At 36.4% G+C, this 9,480-nt stretch overlaps 1 non-coding gene across 1 annotated transcript; it reads left to right on the top strand.

Annotated features, from left to right (window-relative positions):
* The first annotated feature begins 383 nt into the window (after positions 1 to 383).
* LOC143665835 (U6 spliceosomal RNA) lies at positions 384 to 486 on the top strand. Its single transcript, XR_013167233.1, has one exon. It is a non-coding gene; the product is annotated as a U6 spliceosomal RNA (small nuclear RNA).
* Positions 487 to 9,480: the final 8,994 nt, after the last annotated feature.

Genomic DNA, 9,480 nt, shown 5'->3' with positions numbered 1-9,480 from the left:
ATGACTGTGTGATTGTGAAAACCTTGTGTCTGATACTCTTTTATCTACAGTATGGACAGATGAATAAAAAATCTGGATAAGAAATAAATAATAGGGGAACAAAGGTTAAAATAAATGAGTAGACTGAAATATTACTGGTCAATGAGAGGGAGGGGTAAGGGTTATGGCATACATGAGTTTTTTTCTTTTTTATTTCTTTTGCTGGAAAGATGCCAATGTTCAAAAAAATGATCATGTGATAAATACACAACTATGTGATGATATTGTAAGCCACTGATTGCAACCATGTCAAGAACGTTCGGATGTCAAGAATGTTTATATATTTGTTTACAACAAAAATATCTTTTAAAAAAAAGAAAGAAAGAAAGAAAAAATTCTACCATATTCTCACTTCGGCAGCACATATACTAAAACTAAAACCGTAAGAAGGTTAGTGCGACCCCTGCGCAAGATGACATGCAAATTCATGAAGCATTCCATATTTTAAAACCCTCTAGCACAATGATTGGCATGGTATATGTTTATGAATTAGGCAGAATTAACATTCTGAGAAATTTATTGATTTGGTCAAGGGTAACTGGATTCAGGTCAATTCAATAAATCATCATCCACAAGAAATATCCAAGGGATTTTAAAATGTTATATTTATATACTTGAGGAGCTTCCTGAGAGTGATTCTTGGGTGTAATCCCACCCCTAATGGTTTTGGACAGCCAACAATTGCCACCTATTTACCAGTGATAAAATATTAAAGACCCCTTGTGATCTGTACAGTACACACAAAGGGAAGGGCAGCCTTGGTAAATTCTTAGCTTTCAGGAACTTGGTAACCAACCAGAAAAATTATTTGATACATCAAGACCAATATAGCAGGTCATCTCTATAAAAATGGATTGTCTTTCTAGACAACATAAATGGGCAAATATAATTGAAATTAAAAAATTGCATTCCTCCTACCATTAGAGATAATGCCCTGCATAACATTTGCAGTAATTTCAGCTTTAGACATTTATTAGGAAATATATTATTATTCCTGGAGTCAATACAGACCATCAGTTGGAAAAAAGATGCCAGGAAAAAAAAAACAGTAGTTAAATGTTTGGCATTTTTCCACTTTTTTCACAGTTATTGCTTTTTGAACACGAGTTCTGACTACAGATCCTTTCAAATTTATTCATTCAAATATTATTATCTGAAGGCCGGGTGCCAGGTAAGGTGGAGAACATACTGCATGGCAGCAATGGCGGTGGCTGTTGAAGCTGGAAATTTAATTTCAAAATTTTTACTCTGTTTCTTTCTAGCTGGAGAATGAGTCACTTAACTCTGGTTCCTTATGATCCCCGTTTGTAACACAGAAATGATATAATCATTTACTCTACTCCAAGAGGTTGTTTTGAAGATTAACATGAGATGGTGATTGTGAGAGTAAACTGTAAGGAGAGATGTTGAAAAGAGTGGCGATGACAATGGTGATGAAGAAGGCAGCAGCACCACGTCCCTGCCCTTACAGAAATGACAATCTGTTCAGTCATTCACATTCCACTATGGGGTACAAATTCCACCCACCCTCTCCCCACTCTTGGCTGAAAAGTTCTGCTCCTCCAATAAAGGAAAGGTACTCCTTCAACTAAAGTATATCTTCTTTTCTTTCAGTTATTCAAAATTACTGGAAATGTCTTCCTTAATATTCAGAGTGATTTTTAAATGTACTACATTAAAAATCACATTTAAAAATAAATTTTTACAAAAGTTAACTGAAATCCAAAAAGAAGGGCGGATTGATCTCGTATGTTGTTCGATGTTGCCCTCCATCCACAAAAGATATGTAACATTGACCATTAGAAATTATTTCATTGTACAGTCTTTTTTTTTAATGGAAAACATCCTATTTATTAATTCCAAGCTTAATATCATTGGTATCATCAGAATACAAGAACTGTAGAAGACTGGGTTAAGCCTCGTTCTGCCACTAACCAACTCTAGTCAGATCTGGGATCGATCATATTATTGAATCTGTTTTTCAAATGTAAAATGAGGGGGTTGAGCTAGATTGGGGATTCCGAGGCAGCGCCAAGGAACAAGAAAATCAATCATGTGTTACAGTTTCTGAAGTCAAAATATAAGTTAATTCTGTACAGTCTTTTTTGTAATAAAAATATACAGCTCTTCGACCCTGCAATTTCTTTTCTAGAAATTGATTCTAAAACAATATTCATGGATTTTACAAAGATTTAGCTATGAGGGATGCTCAATGCATATTAGATCAAAAAGTTGGAAATAATCTAAATGCTAAGTGAGATTCAGAGTAATTTCTTCTTTAACTCCACAATCCCCTGTATTGTCTAGTATAAGTATCTATTAGTTTTATCATAAAAATGCATTCTAAATTTTATTTTAATAGAATAAATTAATGGTTTGTCTGCTAAAGGTAATGACATTAACAGAAGCATTTGAGTCGTGACCTCCTGAAATCCACTAAAATGAGGTCCTTAGCCCAAAAGAAAAACCTACGGAGGCTGGGGTTCTTCCATGCGAACATCCTAGCCACAGGACTAAATAGTATAGTCTACAATTAAAAAGTCACGCTTTCAGGGCTTCCAATTAAATATTTAGTCTCTCACTGTTAAATATGAGCAGACAGCCAAGGAAACCCAGACAACTGAGGGAAGCCTTCGACATGAAAGATACAAACCAGAACAAAGAGAAATAAGCAACTTGGAAGCCAAAATAAAAAGGAAAGTAAAGATTTTAAAACTATTATTAATTAAACTATTACTATTAATATTCCCTGAGATTGTTCTATCTGTTAAATAAGAAAATATTTTTAAAAAACAATAATAAGAGGTCAAATAGAATTTTATTAAGTTAAAAATATAGTAGAAGTGGAAGATAAAGTTGAGGAAATCTCTTAGAAAGTAGAATAAAAGACAAAGGGGTGGAAAATAGAAGAAAATTAGAAAAATCGCCTTAAAAACTCGTCATTAGGATATTCCATGTTCAAAGATCAGAAGATTAAATATTAAGATGTCCATTCTACCCAAAGCAATGATCAGATTCAACATGATTCCAAAAAAATTCCAAAAGCCTTCTTTGCAGAAGTAGAAAAGCCCATCATCAATTCATATGGAAGGGAAAGGGGTCCCTAATGGCCAAAAACATCTTGAAAAAGAACATAGTTACAGGATGCATACTTCCTAATTGTAAAACTTATTACAAAGATATAGTAATCAAAACTGCATAATATGATCACAAGGACAGTACTAGCAATTTATATATCTTCTTTGGAGAAACGGGATTGACTTGAGAGCTCACAAACAAATCCTCACATCTATGGCCAGCTGATTTGTGACAAGGAAACCAAGTCTACTCATCGGAGAAAGAACAGTTTCTTCAACAAATGAGCCTAGGAAAATCTGGATATTCATATGCAAATGAATGAAGGTAGGCCCTAACCTCATACCATATACAAAAATTAACTCAAAATGGATCAAGGGGCTAAATATAAGAGTCAAAACTATAAAACTCCTATAAGAAAACATAGGGATGCATCTTCAGGACCTGCATTAGGCAATGATTTCTTAGACATTAAACCTAAAGCACAAGCAACAAAAGAAAAAATAATAAATCAATGGGACCACACCAAAATTTACAACTTCTGTGCTTCAGTGGTCTTTATTAAGAAAGAAAAAGAAACTTACAGAATGGGAGAAATATTTGTAAAGCAGATATCTGGCAAGGGATAAAAATCCAGAATACATAAAGAAATCCTATCACAACAACAAAAAGAGAGATAATACAATTTAAAAAATAGGCAGAAAGACTTGAATAGACAGTTCTCCAAAGAAATTGCCAAAAACCACACTTAAGATTCTCAACATCAGTGGTACTGGGAAATGCAGATCAAAACCACAATGGGATATGATTTCATATCCACTAGAATGGCTACTATTAAAAAATAGGAAATAATAAGTGGTGTAGAGGATGTGGATAAATATGAATATTTGTTCATTATTGGTGAGAATGTAAAATGGCCACTGTGGAAAATGGTTTGGTGGTTACTCAGAAAGTTAAACACTGAAATACCATATTATGCAGTGTATTGCAGTGTTCTCTAGAGAAACAGAACCAACAGCAGAGATCTGTAAATGTGAGATTTATAGTGTCTCACACAACCGTGGGAATGGAAGAATCCCAAATCATCAGGGCAGGAAGCTGGCGGCTTCAATGAAGTGTCTCAACAAACTACAGAGGAGAGGCTCACAGACTGAAGTAACAATGAAAAAGTCTCTCTCTTTCTTTAATAGTCTCCAACACATTGGATTATTTCATTTGCAGATGCAATCAGCTACAGCTGTAATCAACTGACTGATGATGTAATACACCAGCCTTCTAATTTATGAACCAACCGTGAAATATCTTTGCAACAACAGTCAGGCCAGTGCTTCCCTGACCAAACAACTAGGCATGTCACCTGGCCAAGTTAACAGTAGAACTCAACCATCACATCCAGCACTCCCACGTTTATGTATATTCCCAAAATAATTGAAGACAGAGACTTGAACAGACATTTTCACACTGATGTTTACAGTGTGTTTATTCACAATTGCCAAAAATGGAAGCAATCCAAGTGTCCATCAACAGATGAATGGATAAATAAAATATGGCATATACATACCACGGAATATTATTTGACTATAAAAGGAATGAAGGGTATAAAGGTAGTTCAGTGGTAGAATTCTCGCCTGCCATGTGGGAAATTCGGGTTCAGTTTCCAGCCCCTGTACTTCCCAAACAAGCAAATGAAGAAACAAAAGAAAGCAAAGCAAAAATTCAACAAATGGTGCTGCAATAAGGGGACACTCACATGGAAGAAGAATGAAATGTGACCCCCGCCATGCAGCAAAAAAAAAAAAAAAAGGAATGAATATCTAAGGTCTATGACAAATCAACATTTTAAAATAAAATTAACTTTGAGGTAATATTATCAAGTTAATTATGTCATATGGTTTACTTTCAACATATGCACAACCAAAAGTCAACAAGACAGGGTTTCCAAAATTATAAACGCTAGCATTTCTGCATTCCACTAATAGAGCAAAATTAAGAGCATGGGCTTTGGAATAAGAATATAAAGTACACAGAATAGTGATACCCTCCTCCAAAGATACCCATGCCCAAATCCCTGGAACCTGTGAATATGTTACCTTACAGGACAAAGGGGAATAAGATTGCAGAAGGGATTAGGATTGCTAATCATTCAACCTTAAAATAGGAAAGTTACCCTGAATAATAAGGGTGGCAGCAGAATCCAACGCCTCTTAAAAGTGGTTGAGAGAGCCAACACAACAAGCAAACTCACTGCCCTCCCCATCTCTATGTGGGACATGACTCACAGGGGTGTGGACCTTCCTGGCAATGTGGGACAGAAATCCTAGAATGAGCTGGGACTCAGCATCAAGGGATTGAGAAAACCTTCTCGACCAAAAGGGGGAAGAGAAAAATGAGACAAAATAAAGTGTCAATGGCTGAGAGATTTCAACAGTGTAGAGAAGTTATCCTGGAGGTTATTCTTATGCATTATATAGCTATCACCTTCTTAGTTAAGGTAATGGAGAGGCTGGAGGCAAGTTCCTGAAAATGTAGAGCTGTGTTCCAGTAGCCGTATTTCTTGAAGATGATTGTATAATGATATAGCTTTCACAATGTGATTGTGTGATTGTGAAAACCTCGTGTCTGATGTTCCTTTTGTCTACCTGACAGACAAATGAGTAAAACATACAGATTAAAAATAAATAAATAAAAGGGGGAACAAATGTCAAAATAAAATTAGTAAATTGAAATGCTAGTGATCAATGAAAGGGAGTGATAAGGGGCATAGAAAAAAATAGGGGAAACAAAGGCTAAAATATATTGGGTAGATGGAAATACCAGCAATCAATGAGAGAGAGGGGTAAGAGATAAATGTATGAGTTTTTTTATTTTTATGAATTGATGCAAATGTTCTAAGAAATAATCATGGTGATGAATATACAACTACGTGATGATACTGTGTTATTGATTATATACCAAGAAGGGAATGATCATATGGTAAGAATGTTCATGTCTATATCTATGTTTAAAAAAAAATTTTAAGTGGCTGAGAGAGGTAGAAGAGGAGGTCACAGTGATACAATATGAGAAGGAATTGATTCACCTTTTGCTAGCTTTGAAAATGGAGAAAGGGGGTCACCAGGTAAGGAATATAGGTGACCTCTAGAAACTGGAAAAGGCAAGGAAATGGATTTTCCCCTAGAGCTTCCAGAAAGAAATTCAGTCCTACACACATCTTGATTTTAGCCCAGTGAGATCCATGCCAGAGTTCCGACCTACAAAACTGTAATATAATAAATTTGTGTTGTTTATGTTGCTAAGCTTATGGCAATTTGTTATGGCAGCAAGTGAAAATTAATACAACTGCATAGTTCGAATTCATTCACCACCTGTACAACTTTGGGAAAGTCACTTATCTATTCCTATCCATTTATCAGTAAAATGAGACTAATAACATTTACTTGGGGATTCAATGAGAAAAATACCTAAAATATTTAGAATAATTGGCAGACATATAAAAAGTGTTCAATAAATGTTATTTTTATTTTTTATTCACCTTCATCTTTGATTTTTATCATGAAATTTTACCTGAGACCCATATTTCAAACACATGTTTTTATTATTTCCATTTAAACAGAACACAAAAAGTGCCTGCTAAATGTTTAATACACTAAATGCCCTGAACTGCCTGGGGTACCTTTTAAAAGACATTTTGTTTTAAGCTTTGAACATCTAACACATTTTGCTTATTTCTAACTTGCTTGAACAACACTTTAAAAGGAACTTTATTCCTTCTTGAGGACATAATTATAGTGCTGCTTGTTGATGAGTCTGCATTTTAAACAAAGACCTTGAAATAAACACAGTCATTTCAGTTCTTGAGTGAAAGTACATTGGCTGATTAGCTTGTCAGGCTTTAGAGTGCATCATGGCAATGGGATAAAATTAGACGTACTTGCCAATGGCCTGATATTCTTTACAGATTTTTTGCAGTTCCTGAACCTTTAGTTCTTTGAGGGGGATTGTCTTCATTTGCCAGGCTTCTGTGACAAATGCCACACAATGGATTGGTTTAAACAACGGGAATTCCTGGGCTCACAGTTTTGAGGCTAGGGAAAGTCCAAAATCAAGGCTTCAGCAAACGGATGCTTTCTTGGAAAGTCTGTAACATTCTCGGCTGGCTTCCCTCAATCGTTGGGGTTCCTCGCCTTACGTCTCTGCCAGACATCCAGTACGGATGACCTCCCCTTTCTATTCCGGTTTCGGCCGACTTCCGGTTTCTGCTGACTTCCGGCTTCCGGTTCCTCCCTATGGCTTTTTCTGAATGTGTTTGAATACCTTGTACCTACAGAGGACTTGAAGAATCTGATTAAGGCCCACCCTCACTAAGTTGGGCCACATGTGGTAGGCGGAAGTCTTAGACAGCTTACCACTTTTCCACCAGAGTCACACCATCTCCAGTGAGTTGTTTATAGATGCTTGAGGCAATAGGGGGAAGGGATGTACTGATATCCCCTTACCCACTGTGGGTTCATGTTTTATCCCACCAGGCGACATGCCTGGTCCTGGCCTGACCACAGGATGTATTTGTGGGTCCCAGTTCACATCCAGGTGGTATATCTATCCATGGCAGGAAGGGGTTCGGGGTTCCTCCATTGGGGCAGCACATGGGCAGAAGTTAAGGGTCTGTTTTGACCATGGATTGACACCCATTAGCTATGGGGAACCGACACCCGGTAGTGAAGCTGACTCTGCTCTGTCTCCTCTCTATATGAATAAAATGTCTTTCCCACCACAGCATGTGTGAGTTGGGTTTTGCTGGAGACCCTGACACCTGGGTTGGAGTCTACTGACATCTCCTTAAGTATCTCTCCTTCTGACCGATGCCACACCTTAACTAAATATCACCTTCTAGAGATCCCATTTACAATGTGTTCACACCCACAGGAATACGGATTAAGATTAAGAACATGTCTAAATTGGGGTACATAATTCAATATGCTACAGGTATATTGTGCTTGGTATATTCAGTATATTTATAGTACATCTAGCCATAGTATTTCAACAATGTAACAGTGATTAGAGTTTGTTAGATATGTAAGGCATATAATGCCTTTATTTTAAATAGATTTTGGGATCCTCCCAGAGATAACAATACTAAAAAAAAAAAAGAGCAGTTTTTATGTACAACGTATTAAAAAAAAAAAACTGGTCTTAAGCATTAGTCTGAACAGTCCCACCCTCATATTTTTAACAGTTATTAACAATAGGAACATCTTTCATTCTGAGTGACAGCAATCTACATAATAAAATATCAAAGAGCTTTATTTGGAAAAGAGGCTTAGTAATGCCCCACATCTTTGCTAGTTTCTGTGGTTGGTGAAAAAGAATGGATGGAACTTTCTTGTTTGCCTTTCATTCATTTACTCACTCTTTCTCTACAAAGACTTGTTAAGTTCCTGCAACGTCCCAAGTATTAGGAAACACTCTCAAAAGCAAAATTGTTGTTGTTTGGAAGGTATACCTATGTGGTTGAAGCCACTTAAATGAAAAATGTTTTCAAAACCCATGAAATTTCAAATTGAGGTGCCCCTTGTGGAGGCAGGGGGATGAGATCGGCAAAGAATGTACAAGAAGTCCCAGTGCTATTGGCACTGTTAGCATTTGGGTGTTCATTCTATTATTCTGCTTTACAACATACATATACTTATATTCTTTTGATGTATTAAATGTTAAAAAGGAACAACCAACCTCTGCTTTAAGGAGCTTATAGTCTTGTGTGGTCCCCAGAACTTGACTGTTTCTCATAACCAGAGCCTGCCATCACCTCCATTTTTAGGAGTCCAGCATGTCTTTTTTAGAGACAAAAAAGTCAAACTAAGGGCGGGCCACAGTGGCTCAGTGGCAAAGTTCTCACCTGCCATGCCATAGACCCAGGTTTGATTCCCAGTGCCTGCCTATGCAAAAAAAAATGCTCCTTAATAAATAAAAAAAAAATTACTGATTAAAGAACATTATGAATTCAAATGAGATTCTTTCTCCAGAATTCAAAGGCCAGGGGATCATCAAGTCTAATGGGAAGAACAGTGGCCTAGTTTGTTTTTCTGCCTGTTTTTTGCTACTTAAACTCAAGGCAGGGGCAGCCCCCTCCATTCCTCATATCTATGATAGTCCTAAGCAATCAAAACTCAAATTTCTAGACCCAGCTCTACCACTAACTTGTCATGTGGCCTTACGCAAGTAGCTAAATATTTTGAATTTCAGTTTCCTTATTCATCGTTGTCAAAATGATCACATATATAACCTCACATATATATAGCAGGCCTTTTTGTGACAATAACAAATAATTATAAATATGAAAACATTTTGAAAAGTTAAAATTGTTATACT

This window comes from Tamandua tetradactyla, chromosome 21, assembly GCF_023851605.1.
Source record: "Tamandua tetradactyla isolate mTamTet1 chromosome 21, mTamTet1.pri, whole genome shotgun sequence".
In the NCBI taxonomy this organism is placed as follows: domain Eukaryota; kingdom Metazoa; phylum Chordata; class Mammalia; order Pilosa; family Myrmecophagidae; genus Tamandua; species Tamandua tetradactyla.
The sequence above is the reverse complement of the archived record's forward strand: the minus strand, read 5'-3'. Positions and strand labels throughout refer to the sequence as shown.